This window comes from Lates calcarifer, linkage group LG11 (genome assembly GCF_001640805.2).
Source record: "Lates calcarifer isolate ASB-BC8 linkage group LG11, TLL_Latcal_v3, whole genome shotgun sequence".
NCBI classification, from domain to species: Eukaryota; Metazoa; Chordata; class Actinopteri; family Centropomidae; genus Lates; species Lates calcarifer.
Genome location: NC_066843.1, coordinates 10,872,911 through 10,887,807, shown reverse-complemented (window position 1 = coordinate 10,887,807; position 14,897 = coordinate 10,872,911). Strand labels below are relative to the sequence as shown.

The 14,897-nt window shown below is 37.3% G+C and overlaps 1 long non-coding RNA gene across 1 annotated transcript; it reads right to left on the bottom strand.

Annotated features, from left to right (window-relative positions):
• Window positions 1–295: 295 nt before the first annotated feature.
• Window positions 296–5,051, bottom strand: LOC108886179 (uncharacterized). Its single transcript, XR_001961387.2, has 5 exons — window positions 4,853–5,051; window positions 3,605–3,659; window positions 2,969–3,068; window positions 1,987–2,048; window positions 296–1,030 (listed from the first exon to the last, which is right to left on the bottom strand). It is a non-coding gene; the product is annotated as an uncharacterized LOC108886179 (long non-coding RNA).
• Between the last annotated feature and the right edge of the window lie 9,846 nt (window positions 5,052–14,897).

Here is a 14,897-nt window from a genome sequence, read left to right as displayed (position 1 = left end):
ATAGTAAGGCATGAAAAATGGTCAAAAAATGTCATAATATAGTAAGGCATGTCAAAAAATGTCATAGTATAGTGGTCAAAAAATGTCATAGTATAGTAAGGGGTCCAAAACCACCAAAAAATGTCATAATATAGTAAGGCATCAAAACGGTCAAAAAATTTCAGATTAAGGTGTCAAAAATATTTTAGGGCGTCACAAATGTACTGGTATAGCAAGGCATCAAAAAGTGGTCAAAAAACATAAAAAAGGTCATAGTATAGTAAGGCTAAAAATACATACAATACTAAACAGACAGTCAGAGTATGATAATCCTTTATTAGTCCCACAGTGGGGAAATGTGGTGTTACAGCAGCAAAAATATAAACAAGGCAAGATATAAAACAACATGAACGGTATACACAGGACTATGTACACAGTAATAGATTGGATTTGAGTACTGATATTGCACTGTTTGAAATAGCAAAATACCAAAATTAAATGGCAAACACAAAATCTGACTTAACCCACAAACACTGTGTGTCTGTGGAAAACAAAGGTAAGATGTCTGCTTTAAGATAGTGCCTTTGTCTTAAGCTGAATGTAATAGTATAGTAAGGCGTCAAAAAATGTAATTAAAAAATCACTTAAAAGGCCATAGTATAACATGCAGTGGAAAAATGTCAGTGTATTCTGTCATTAAAGATGCTGCAGGATATTATATATATAAAAAATAATAAAGTAATTTATTAAGTAAAAATAATTTTAGTAAAATAACATCATTTTAGTAACAGTAAACAGGACAACTATGTAATAATTACAGTAGGTTCTTATTTTACAAAGTTTCAGAACTATGTCTAGTCATAACTGTACACTAAAATATGTGATAATGAATGAGTTGTAGAACGTTTAGTTTAAATCGCTGTAATTACGTATCAACAAGAACAACAAAAAAAATCAGTTTAGGAAAGGAAAAACAGATTTACTGATCAGTTTCTGTGATTAACGTGTGTTCTTGTCTCTGCAGGAGGAGAAGATGACAGCAGCTGAAGACCTGAAGTGGATGAAAGAAAACAAGTGTTACAAAGCTGTCAATTAGATAAAAGACCTCCACCATCTAACTGCTGTGACCAGTATTGGTTTCCTGATGTTCAAGTGAAAATACTTTTTGTTTTTCTCTGCCATCTGTAATGTAGTCATGTGCACATTTTCCACAGACTAATATGGCTTTATTAAACACATATGAGCGCATTCAGCTGCTTATGATACAATTATTTAATAATTTCATTAATAATTGTATCACAAGCAGTTAAATAGTCACAAAGATGCTTAGTACACATGTATATCTTTGGAAAGTGTGCTCAGAACTACATTAACCCTAAACAGTTCAAACAAATGTCACTATCTTGCTGTGATTTGTTGAATGTTGTCTGGAATAAAATCACTAAAAGTGTCTTCCTAGACTTTTGAGTTGTATTTCTCGATTTTGAAACTGATGTTATAAAATTTTTGTATCCATGTTTAAACATTTTTAAAAATATATATACATATGGTTTTACACTCATGTTCATATTTCTTAAGGATTTTTAATAAAATTTTAAATTTTTCATACTTACATTTTAGTTTTAAATATATTTTTAAAGGTTTTAAATATAGATTTTTAAGACTTATTAAGGATTTGTACTTTCTATGGGTTTGATACTTATTTAGACATTTATAAATAGTTTAAGTAGTTTTTTTTTTACAGGTTTCATGCTTATTTCTTAGACCTATTTTCAAAGGTTTTAACCTTTTTATATTTATTTTTAAGATCCATTTATTTATTTAAGGTTATAAATGTATTTTTAAGTGTTTCATATTTAGACATGTTTTTAAAGATTTTACATTTCATTTTCATAGGTTTTATACTTAGTTTTTAGACATGAATGAATGAATATTTAAATTAATTTAATTTGTTGGTATTTGTTCCAGACAAGGTTTTGTGTCAGAAAAGAATAAACTAACACTGACCTTCTGAAAATGTCTTCACATCTGTCTCTTCTCTCTGTGATTTAATGGTTGAAGTTTGAATCCTGTGGAGAAAAACACAACAAACATCAACATAAAGATGTGACTTTTAAACAAATCAAAATAAGAGTTTCTTGGTATTGAACTTCAAAATGTCAAAAGACAGATAAGTAAAAGACACTAAATCTACAAAGAAACCAGAGTGTGGACTAACTGGTTCTGGACTAATCATGTCTTATACACAAAGACAGAAGAGGCTGCTCTGACTGGAGAACTGACTCTATCAGCTCCTGATATTCCCACAACAGCAGTGGATGGAAATGTTTGGTTCTCCAAAGTCAGTTAAAATTAAATGTGGTTGACAGAAGCCAAAATGAAGCAAAATTACTGTTTCTAATGTGACACTGAAGTGAATAAGGTCTTCATATTTTTATGATTTACTATACTGGAGGGAGAGACAGAAACAGAGAGAGAGAGAGATAAAGGAAGAGAAAGTGTGTGAGAAAGCATGTGGTGTGCTGTGTTACACATTATAAGAACAAAACTGAAATCTGACATTATTTGTCGTCAGTGTGTGGTCTCACATTTTCTACATTGGGTAAGATTTTAAAAATCTTTTAGTGTGTGTCAGACTTAACAGCGTGAGGGAGAGAGATGGAGAGAGGAGGAGGGAGAGAGAGAGAGGGACAGAGAAGGAGAGAGAGGAATGAGAAGGAGAAAGAGCGAGGGAGAGAGAGAGACAAAGAGACAGAAAGAGCGAGGGAGAGAGAGACAGACGGAGAGACAGAGAGAGAGAGAGATGATGTTTAAATTCTTTTTTTTTTTTAAACTGTACATTCATGAACTATGTAAATAAACTTTAATAGTGAGTTAAGTCTTTTGTGACAAATCAAATTATTCAGACTTCAGATTAATTACTGAAGATATATAATTTAATGTCAGTGCTCTGTGTTGGACAGTTTATGTAAAGCTGTTTGTGAATTACCTGGAAGACTCAGTCCTGGTCTCAAAGAACATCTTCATTGCATGAAAACACTGTCTGATCGTGGACGACGCCTCTATGATCATTGACAAAGTGGTGACACCTGGAAGAAATAAAAAGAGAAATATACAAAGGAAAATTGTCAATACACTATACTACCTATTCCTCATCAGCAGTTTAACCCCAAAACACAGATAAACATTCAACATTACAGCTGAACCAGAACATTTTCCAAACGTTATAAGAAAATGGGCTGTTTACTGTCACATTTGACAAGAAAAAGCATCACATTTTTAAGAATCAATAACAATAAATATTTGGGAAAAATTAACAAAAATGATTATCTTAAATCTTACATTTCTATATTAATTGTCAACAAATCACTGGAGGAATCATATTATTATATTACTATGAACTGGATAATAAAAACTTTCACTGAAGTACACGCAGAAAATTATCTGACAATTATTTTGAGTTTTTAAAAATTATTATAACTAGTACTATTTTCCAAAAAAATTATAGACATGATTAATCAGTTATTATTATTATTGTTAGGATTTTTAAAAAATGTTACTAACATTAATAATTCAGCTCATCAACACATTTTTGTCAGACTGGGTAAATCTTTAGGACACATACTTGTTAGCTGATAGCTGGTGTTTCTGTCCAAGCTGCAGCAGCTGAATGAGTAAACCTGGAAAACACAAGTACACCACTTTAAAAACAAAAAATCTCATTAACAAAGAACAGTTCACCTCCAAAACTTGAACAGTGCAGGAGAATACAACACAGAAAACTTAATACTAGAGCTTAGACAATCACACTTTAAGTTTTGAGGTGAATAAATTATGTTACTAGACTGTGGCTTCATTGATCTCAGACAGAAAAGCAAGTTTAAAAGTATTTTTTGTAATAATTCCAGTAATCTCAGCTCATAAACTGTGACCTACTCTTGAGGCATAAAACTTGTGGAGGAGTACAGAGTTAAAACCCAGCTTTCAAGCTTGTATTTAACACAAAACTAAGCTCAATTAAGTCACAAGTCACCTCAAACAAATTCTAATAAAGACACACAAACGACAAAGAGGCAAAAAAACTGAGTCACAAAACGATCACAATGAGAAGCTGCCACACTGAAACACAAAATGGCCACAAAGAAACGTGAAATGACCAGGAATAGACACAAAACTACAGAGACAATACGATGCAAAACAACCACAAAGAAGCTGACCATAACGTAGTTGTAAAACAGCCAGCTGGAGACGCAAAACGATTCAATACCACCACATAGTGACACAGAATGATCACATCGACACGATAAGCCGCCATAAACTGACTTAAGATGACCAAGATGAAGCACACATTTACAAAACAGTAAAATGTCTGCATAGTAATCGTAAAGAGATGCTAATGGAGTTGTAAACGGACAAACTGAATAGTAATCAGATACCACCCTCCACAACTCATGCCAGGAACGCTTTAGTCACAGAGACAAACATGTTAAACCCACGCAAATAAAGACGACGACAAAAAGGAAGGAGGCCCCAAGGTAATCACTTAAAGACACGGCTAATGCTAACGCTCGACACCAATGCTAATGCTAATACCCGGGTGCAAAACAGCCAGGTAGAGACACACAATGATATAAGATGACCACAAATAGCCACAAACCGGTATGACTAACCACCGTAAACTGAGTTAAAACGACCAGGATAGAACACAAAATGACAAAATGTTAGGTGCCCACAACTCATGTCAGGGATGCCTCAGTCACCGAAACACTAGCACACTCTTACCCACGCGATATGAACGACTGATAGTAGAATTAAAAGATATCATTACAAGGTAATGCTAATACAAACGCTCGCCGCTAAATGTTTGCCTTACCTTGGCGCCGCAGGAATGTTCAGCGTCCAGCCTCACTCGTGTTCCACAAAAAAGCAGCTACAGAGTTTGTTTTAGCATCCACTCCTCTTCGGTAATGACGTTTTCTCACAGTACTAGCAAACAGAACAACACCTCAAACTTGGTTTAAATCTGCTTTCCGATTTCATTTCTCCGCCTCTGCGGTCATGGCCAATGACGAGAGACGTCGCAGCCAATGACGACATACGTCAGCTGACATTGGCAGAAAAACGCTGATTGGTCGGGCCATTCTGGTCCGCCTAGCAACCGCCTCTGATTGGTCTTAAAATACATCCACCATAAAGACGGAGAGTCACCTTAGATGTATTCATAGCCTGTATATAAAGTATACACACACACACACACACACATTTATATATATATATATATATATATATATATATATATATATATATATATATATATATATATATAAACACACACACACACACACACACACACAGTCTATGGTCGAATCATGACTTTTCACAGACCTCTGGTGGTCACAGTTAGGAATTGCAACTCCACATTAAATAAATGGCAGACACATTTTTAAGATAATTGCTATTTATATATGATATTGCACAACTCATTAATAGTGTAATAATAATAAAGAACAGTAATATTTGTATTGGTAACTGAATTCTAAAAAGGTGTTTTCTGATGTGGAGACCACAATACCACAATACTTGCATTTCTTTTCTTGTTGTCTACATTGCCTGTCTTCATTGCCTTTTATCCTCAAGTGTAATGCCACTTGCACAACCACATTTCTTCTCCTCCATCTCTGACATATTACTCACTGTCATTAAAGGACCACTGTCAATAATTATGATGAATGTCATGGCCAGCCTTCTTTGCTTCTGCCTAATTGCGCCATAAAATACCAATTGTCTTTATTGGACAGGTGATGAATTATCAGATGATTAGTTTGTGCAGTTGAGGAAGCTCTCTCTCTTTTATTTTCTCTCAGGTGGACGGCATGACATTAACCAGGGGTTGAGGAATCAATTCAGAATATATGCACTGTTTTGAATGTTTGAATTAAATAAGAAGGTCTCAGCATCCAGTGCACACGTGCAAAACACAAACATGCTGCAGTTTGCATATAGTGGCCAGTAACACAAACGGGCAGACAACATGAACCCTGCTGATGTTTGATACCTTTTGAGACATGCGCAGTTTGATATTATGATTAACTGCTGAACTGTTACTGGGCCTGCTTTGTTTTACGAGGGAAATCACAGCAGTACTTCTCCAGAAATCCAGCAGAGGGGGTTCCCAGTTTACGTCCCAGCTGTCAGAATGAAATGACTCCTTAAAAGTAATGACTGTGCTTTCTCCCTCTGTGCTCTGTGCTGCTATTAGATGGCAACAAGAAGATTTCTCTGAGAGACTGATCAGAATATTAAATGACTGAACTTCACCACCACCACTGATTACTTCTTCAATCAAAGATAGGAATCACCGGTCTTGCCACCGCCACCCACAAATTAAGTTTAGCCCCTCGAGTTTTGAGGATAACGTTAGATATATGTGAGCGCATAAGGTCTTAGCAAGGGAAATGGCAGTGTGATCTGTTTTGAACTACACCAAAGAGAGACACCCTCGGGACCAGTGATGACAACTTATTTGGACCCTTTATTGCTGCCGGCCATACTAATTAATCACTCTCTTTTGTATTGAGTACAGGGGAAGGATTTGGTGAGAGAGAGAAGCAGAGTGGCTGCATCCACCTCTCCAGACTGCTAAACACAATGAACTCAGTGAACCAAGGCTTGAAGAGTTACAGAGGAGTGAGCTGTGTGTGACTGTGTGTGTACGTGTTTGTGCATTTGTGCACACACAATAAGGAATACCCACTGATTAAGTGCTAAAATTTTTTTGCTGCTGTCTCCTTTGTATTCCAGGCTTTCATTTTTATGACTCTTGTAGTGGAAACTCCCTCTTGTCTTGTCCTGTACTCTGGAGTTCACTGCAGCCCAGACTGCAAATTGCTGCAATGCTTTATCACATCATTTCTGACTGCTGCTGACCTGCACGTCAGCCCACTGCTTTACTAACAAGGCCTGGATAGCCATTAAATGTTCATCAGAAGACATCAGTTTTTCAGTTTCAGTTAAACAGGTAGCAATTGTTTACTGACTGTATACAGTAGGTACTATGGTATAGCAGTACTGTATGTACATACTCCACTGTTTTGTTCTAACAGGAAATGGTAGCAACAATACATCAGCCAAAGTGAAGCCGTGTCCCAAATACAAAGACTAATTCCTAAGCACAATTTCAGTATATAGTGTGTTCACACTGGAAAACTGACTGAATGAAATACGGTCAAATCAGCCAGCACGCATTTACAGTGGTGGCGAAGAGTGTGTTTGGATAAATCTAGGGTGAAAAAGTGAAAGAGCAGCATTTGCTTCCCTCCTTCATTTTCACCACCGATGTGTCCTTGAGCAAGGCATCCAGTGGAGCTGCTCAGTGGCCACTGAGCTTCCAGGTTGGAGCAGAAGAAAGAGAGCAAAAGTCAGCACACAACACACTCAAAACCTGTCTGAAATTATTAGTAGCCTTAATCTTTTGCCACTATAAATGTTGAAAGTTTAGAAAATTAAAGACTAGCTGTTAACAGTTTTGCTGAGGGTGATTTTAATACTTTCAGGGAAAAAAGGGTATATAGCATTAGGTATATCAAAAAATAAAATGTCACACCCAAAAACCAATTATTCAATAACTACTGACAAAGAAAGTTAAAAAAAAAAAAAAGAAAGGAAAAAGTATTTACTTAACTAAATTGTAATTACACAATGTGCTGCCACAGTGTAAAGTGATTTACTGAGAGATCACTTTCAAACAAAACCAATAAGGTTACTTAGGTTGTTTAGACAGTGTTACCCAACTGTAGTCAATGAAACTACACTGAACTGTGATTTTATTTCTTTGGAATAATTTAATAAAAGTATATAAAACTTGATTTACTGTGAAAAATATGCTATAACTCGTAAAATATGATGTGGACAAAACCATAATAAACATAAATTAATATAATACATGCAGGTATTACATGTTTTAACCCAAAGTAGTACACATTGATGAATTTAAAACTGAAAAATGTCAAAAAAAAATATAGTATATATTATATAGTCATTTCTGCTTTGTCAAAAGTATGTGAAACAATCAAAGTTGCAGCTCACCAAACATGTCTCAAATATAACATGGCTTATACAATAGTTTAAAATAGTTTTCCCGTTGAACAAAATAAGACAGCTGGAAAGTAACTGAGTTGTTCCATCATCCCTGGGACAAATGACTCTTGTGACAAGCAGCCTGCTCTCCTGCTTGAGGACAGATGAAAACTGGATGTTCTTAATGTGTCCTATATACCTGTGGTGTGGAGATATATTTGAGTGTCTCAGAGCAAATTGACTGTACAGCATGTCTACTGGCATGTGCCGAGCCACTCAACAGATTGCAGCCAAAATGTGATTGATGGGCTGTCAGCAAATTCCAATTTGCATCCGCTGATTGTGAAAACTAATCACCGAGAGAGGAGGAGCGATGAAGAGAAGAGAAAAAAAAATTGCCAGAAATCTCCTGTGGTTCCATGTTAACTGGTGCATGTCCACCTCTTGTGTGGCTCCCAGAATTATATCATGTGTCACATTATTGACATCTATTCCTTACTGACGCTCTGCAGTCAAAGCCTGTAGTTTTTATGAGAAAATGAGAGGGACCTGGTGTGTTTTTTTTCCCTCCTCTGGGCTTGTCATGCTTGGTACCCACACCCTTCAGTCACACTGTCTCTAACATCCTCCCTCTCCCAGAGTCCCAACTTTGTTCACCTCTCTTTGAAGTTGCACAGGAGTGTTTGCCCAACAGCTGGCCACAGGAGAACAAAATGTCTTTGGAGTCTGCCCTGTGTCAAATAGGATAGTCCTCGTTGTCAGCGGTTGTCATTTTGCCAGATGAAGGGGGCCATTTTTGGTTCCTGTTCTCTGACTGGGGGAGAGCGAGAGGCTCAAAGGGAGCTCCCTGGAGGGTAGTAAAGGGCGCTGTGGAGGACGGAGTCAGAGCCCTCTTTAACCTCTCAAAGCTCACCAACACTAGCAGCTGTATCACTGCACACACACACACCTCTGAAGACAGATGTTAGACTTTGCAAATATAACAATACTGTATGTTTAGTTTGACATTTTGGGCATGCTTATTCACATTTCTAGGAAGGAGCATAAACCTTATTGCTGAGTAAATACATTGCTGAAGCTCTAGCTTTAGATGACTCCATCAAAATTTCATTGTTCTTGCACCAAAATAAACATGAACGGTAACCAGCATGTTGCACTGTTCATATGCAAAACTGAAACCAGGAAGTAGTCTTGTAGTAGCATTTTAGTCAGTCACACTCTTGTTCTTACACCTTGGTTTTTGTATAGAATTCATTTGTGAGCTTTCATTGTGCTGTTAGAAAGATTTTTTTTTTTTTTTTAACCTTTGGGCAGAGTCATACTAGCTGGTTCCCCATGTTCCCAGTCTTTATGCTAGCTTCATACATATGGTGACTGCCACCACCTACCTCCTGGAAAGAAAGCATAGAAGTGTTCCTTCAACATCACAGTAAATGCACACCCACACTCACAAACTGTAATGTTTTAGGAGTCACATGTTGCCTGTTTGCTTCCATCAGCACATTGTGCATCTCTGCTGATAAAGCCAGGCATCAGGCTTTCAGTTTATCATCCACTTCATTATGGACAGTGATTGAATTTGCAATATTTAATCAGTGCGTTTCCCACATTCAGTTATAATGAATTGACACCGCCTCTGCAGTTTATCAGAAGGCAAACTTTTTCATCAGTTCGATGCAAAATCTATGAGGTGTCACTGAATTACAAAGCAGGGGGAGGAAATTTTCAAAAGTTGGGTCAGTGGGTTTACAGTCTGAAAAACAGCACCTGTAAGAAAAATGGACCTGATCAGCAAAATGTTGTTGCATTGTGTTGTTTCCACTCCTCATCAGATATGCTGTTTCCCTCTCAGCTCTGCTATTGTGATGGATTGCTGTTGCTGCCATTTGTTCACGCATTTTGATACACTGTTGGAATTATGATTAAAGAGGGAAAGGGCTAAAAGCTGCTGCGAGATTAGTGATGGCTCTTGAGGAAGGACAGAATAAGAAGGGGGAGGAGGAGTGGCTGGAGAGGTCATCATTAAAGAAAGGTGATGGTAGAGTAATACACACTCATCCATTATCTGCTGCACCTTTGTGCAAGTCTTACCCGAGGAGACCTTTGGACTAGAGGAAGAGAAAGGGGGAGGACAGGGACACTAAGGAGAGAGGATGAATAGCGGTTGGTAAAAAGGGGCTGCAAGGGGAGCTCCTCCATCTCATTAAACTTGTGAGCATCCTTTTGTATTTCCCATCACTTCACGATGTGTCCCTGAGGAAAACAAGGAGAGTCTTTTCTGTCCATGCGTCACAGCTTTAATGTCAGCTGCTGGATTCCCTCATTATATTTCAGCTGATTGCTCAATGAGAGGAATTTGTGCAGCAGTGTTAGTTTTGTGCAGGAAAAATACCTTTTTTGGGGGGTGGGGTGGCGTATTTAATGTTTCTAGTGGTTACTGTAGCACACCATATGCTAGAATATCCTCTGATCAATATTCAATGCTTTGTGGTCTTCAGTGTTTAGACAAATCTTTTGTGATGCAAAGATTAACAAATTTGTCAGGTGCATGTGCATAATATCTCACCCACACAATCGCACAAAAAAAAGCATGTCTACCACCGGCGTCAACTTCACAGGTGATCTTTTGTTTCTGCGGATGTTTGGACTTGCAGTTTTGTTTGATGCTCTAACCACCCTGAATTAAGCACTACTCCAACATCAAGGTGGCGTGGTTAGCTAGATGAAAGCAGAGGGGAGTTGCGCGGCGGGTAATACAATAAACAGGCAGGTATTCACAGTCAGAGGTGAGGCAGCTGGGGTGAAGGACTGGGTGTGATGAAAGGGGGATTAGTATGGATTCATCATGTCCCTCTATCACAGAAAAACCACAAATGCTACTATCATCAGGAGAGGAGCTCAGCAGGTTTGTTGGTTAAAGTAGCATAAAACTGGCAGCAAAAAAATCAATGATTTTGACTTGTCTTAGTTGGTAGGCATTTTTAAACCTCTCGGTAATTTATGGGAATCAGAATTATGGACTTACGTTTTTTTTGTTTGTTTTTTTAAACTCAAATAAATACATTGTCAGCTGAGCAAGTTTTAAAATGATGCAGAATAGGGCAGTGAAATTAAACTAATTTGTTCAACTACAGACTTTTTTCTCTCATGTTTGTGAATATTTGTGAAGCTGATTGGACTGGATTGAACTGATTTCAATTTCGACTGCTTAACATCCAGTTTCCTCTTTTATTTCCCCATTTAAATTACCCACTAAACATGGTTTCATCTAGTTTTCTACAACATTAAATTATTATTAATAAATATGCAACAAAGCTAAATTTAGGGAAATAAAACTTCATTAAAGGGACCTGTGCATTTTTACCACTAGTAGCACTATGAAGCAATGTTTTTACAAGTAGCACTGCAAGCTAGCAAAATATGAATGTCAACAAATCTAAAATCTTTTAGATTTTTTTACGTTTTACGAGGGCCACACACTCAACAGGTTAGTTAGACCTTGAGGATACATGCAATGCATTGTAGTGAATAATATGTTTGTTTACAAGGACAATCTACAGGGCAGCTTTAAGTATGAATGTATTTAACAGGACTTGAGCACTCAAAATGAAACTGATCTGTTTCATCTTAACTGCATGGTTTGATCATGGTTTGACTGACTGGAAAGTGTGGCTGTAGATGAAACAGATGAAACAGGACAGGCATAAATCTCTACTGTGAATATGTGCTTGAGTTCCAATAGGATAAGAGTAAGTATCTGGTTGATAAAATAGGTTTTTATGGAATTCAAACATCTTTTCATTTGTTCTTTACCAGTTGATTCTAGTTCTTTATTCAAGCTATTTGATGTTTGTATGTGCCAAACCCAAATCTAATCTCCATGACAAATGAAACATAATTTAGTATTTTAAGATCTTCACTTGAGATTAAAATACTGTTCTGAGGGTTTGAACCATGTTTGGCACGACTTTGGGGTTACGGAAGTTGCTGTTAAAAAAAAAGCTTATTGTGTATCATCATGCTACCTGGAACAGTATAGCATGGTTGCCTGAGTCACGTTGTCCCTGAATATAGACCTCCACAATTTAGGAACTGCTTTGAAGCTTCATCACCCCAGAGTATAATTTTGTCATTCTGAAGGCGTAATTTTCCACCAGCTGCAGTCCCAGTCAGGAAGAGGCTCAGGTGTGACACTCCAGTGACTGTAATTTTGCAGATATAAATTGTTACTGATGTCTTTTCACCTTGCCAGTCAATAATCTTTGCGTTGTGAGACTTGTTTAAAAAATCAGCTGCTGGTAATATTTCTGCACTTCTCTCTGTGAGGAACTTCAACCTCAGCTGAGTCACAAGACAGAGTGTTGCCATTAAAAAAAAATCTCAAACAGTTGGCCTGACTATATAAAAGACGATGGCAGATACTGCTTGGAAAGTAAAATGAGTTGAGTGTTTTTGAGATTTCAGTGTCATAGACACCCACAGTACATCACAGACAGATATGGCAGACACAATAACAATATAATACAATCCAAAACAACACATCTGCAATGAATTCAATCTATGTGAAGGAGAAAATATCAGGAGCACTATTGTGCTGGAAAACCTGTGTATTAGCAAATACACTACAACTTCAACTCCCAAAAGTGAACATTAATATTCACGCAGCATTAGCTTTTGCAGAGTGAATAAATTGGATTGTAAATATACTTTATTTTACATGAGCAGTTTGAGATTTAAAAAGCTTCTGGTGCTGCCTTCTCAAGGTTAAGTGGATGTATTTGTTAAATTAATAGATGCCGAGCACATAAATGATAATCATCATAATCCTAGAACTTTATTTGAATCCATAAATTATTTTAGAAATCTCCCTCCATTAGAGTCTGCCTTCTGCTCAGACTCGTTTTTTCCCGTAAAAGTTCCATTAAGCAAATGTGTGATATTACAGTAACATGAAATCAAACGACTCATTATAATGAGTGGGTTTGTTTCTGATCACACTAAGAATCAAGACCCAACTCTAGAGGTCTTACTAGTCCAGGACTGCAGCATCATGAAGGTAAAAGCCAAGTCTCAGAGTTATCAAAGCTTCATTTTACTACAGTACTACAAAAAGTAACATAATCAGACAGGAACTCTTTGAACACACTCTGTCTCTCAGTCTGGTTTCAGACAAACCATATCACAGGACTCTGACAGGAGAGGCTAGTCCTCCTGGTCCTCCTTGATCTCAGTGTTTCTTATGATACCATCGATCACAGGGAGTTTATAAAAGGTTTCAAGGATCTTCTGGGAGGTTCAGGCCTAGCTCCTACAGTACATGGGTTTTCTGTCAACATGAGAAGCTCTTCCTCTAGAGATGACCGCAACAGTCCTCTAATCCAGAGCCAGATCCTTTACCAGCCATCCTCAGTTAACATCACTACATTATTCACTCATCACAGAAAAAAAAAAAAAAAAAACATAGTGGGAGAAACCTACTGTCCCTGCAGTTAAAATGTGGCTACAGAACTTAATTACCTCCTTACATTTAGAAAAGATGTAACAAAAAAAAGGAATCTCAATAGTGCAGCAGACATTTTGGGTTAGAAGGCAATTTAGAAGGCAGATAGACAAGGAAACTGAATAAAATAAAGTGACAGGGTGTGATTATTATTAATGTTTCTCAGTTTGTCATCACTTATTGATTGAATGTGACTGGATACATTTAAAAAACATTTGGTTTATGTTAAATTGAGCAGCAGCTGAATCTGTTATCTGTGTGTGAGTAAGTGGTTCAATTAAAATACATCTCGAACTCCAATCACACACTGGAATCATTCTTTTTGGAAATATCTGTAAACTCTTGGCCCCTCACTTTTTGATTTATAGCTGCTGCTTTGGATATTGACAGACGCATATAATAAATAGCCTTGACATGGATTTAAAGATGCCTTTTTTCATTGATGTTCAGAGGCTGTAATATTTTTCTTTTACATTTTTTCAGTTTTTCTTTACACATATCAGCCTGAGTGCAAATAAATAAATAAATAAATCTTTGCATGTGCACACAAACACACGTGTGCTCACAATCAGCAGCAGCCCAATCACAGCAGCAGCAGACAGGCTCATCCATCTTTATTACTGCGGCAACACACTCGTAAGGACTGGCAGCAAGTGCACACATATACACACACACACATGTGAAGACATACACACTCCCTCTGTTTTCTTCTCCCTGTCCTTCAATCTTTCTCTCTTCATTCTCTCATTTTCTCTCCCTGCAACTCTCCTCGTCATGAGAGAGGGTGAAGGGCTGACAGGACATTTATCAGACAGACCTATTTTATATTAAAATATAGATGACCTCAGCTTATAAAGTGTGGTGGTGTGGATTTACTTAAAGAGGCCAGTCGCAGTTTGTCTCAGTGAAACAGACACACTGATCCTTTTGTTCAGCTTCTGGTGACTTGAATGTTTTTGCAGGGAAATGTCAGTTAACAGCGAGCCAAATTTGGCAGAGTTTTTTTTTTTTTTTTTTTTTTTTTGTTAGTGAGAGAAGTGTTAATTGGCTTGTCATGAGCAAGACAGTGATTGGTCTGTAGATGTAACCAGGGGGAGTCTGAGAGATGACACACGTGCTGCTTCATCTGCAATCAGAGGTGATTATAGACAAATAAAATAGTGTCTTCTCTTATGTGTGTGTGTGTGCTTGTTCTCATGTACACTATGCTCCGTTTCTCACTTATCCCCATGTTGACAGGGACAAAGTGTCGGCTGACTCAGCGCTGCTGTCAAGACTTTAATTGGGCGCACACACGCACACACACACACAGACAGACAGACAGAGCTGAATCTCTCCTTTC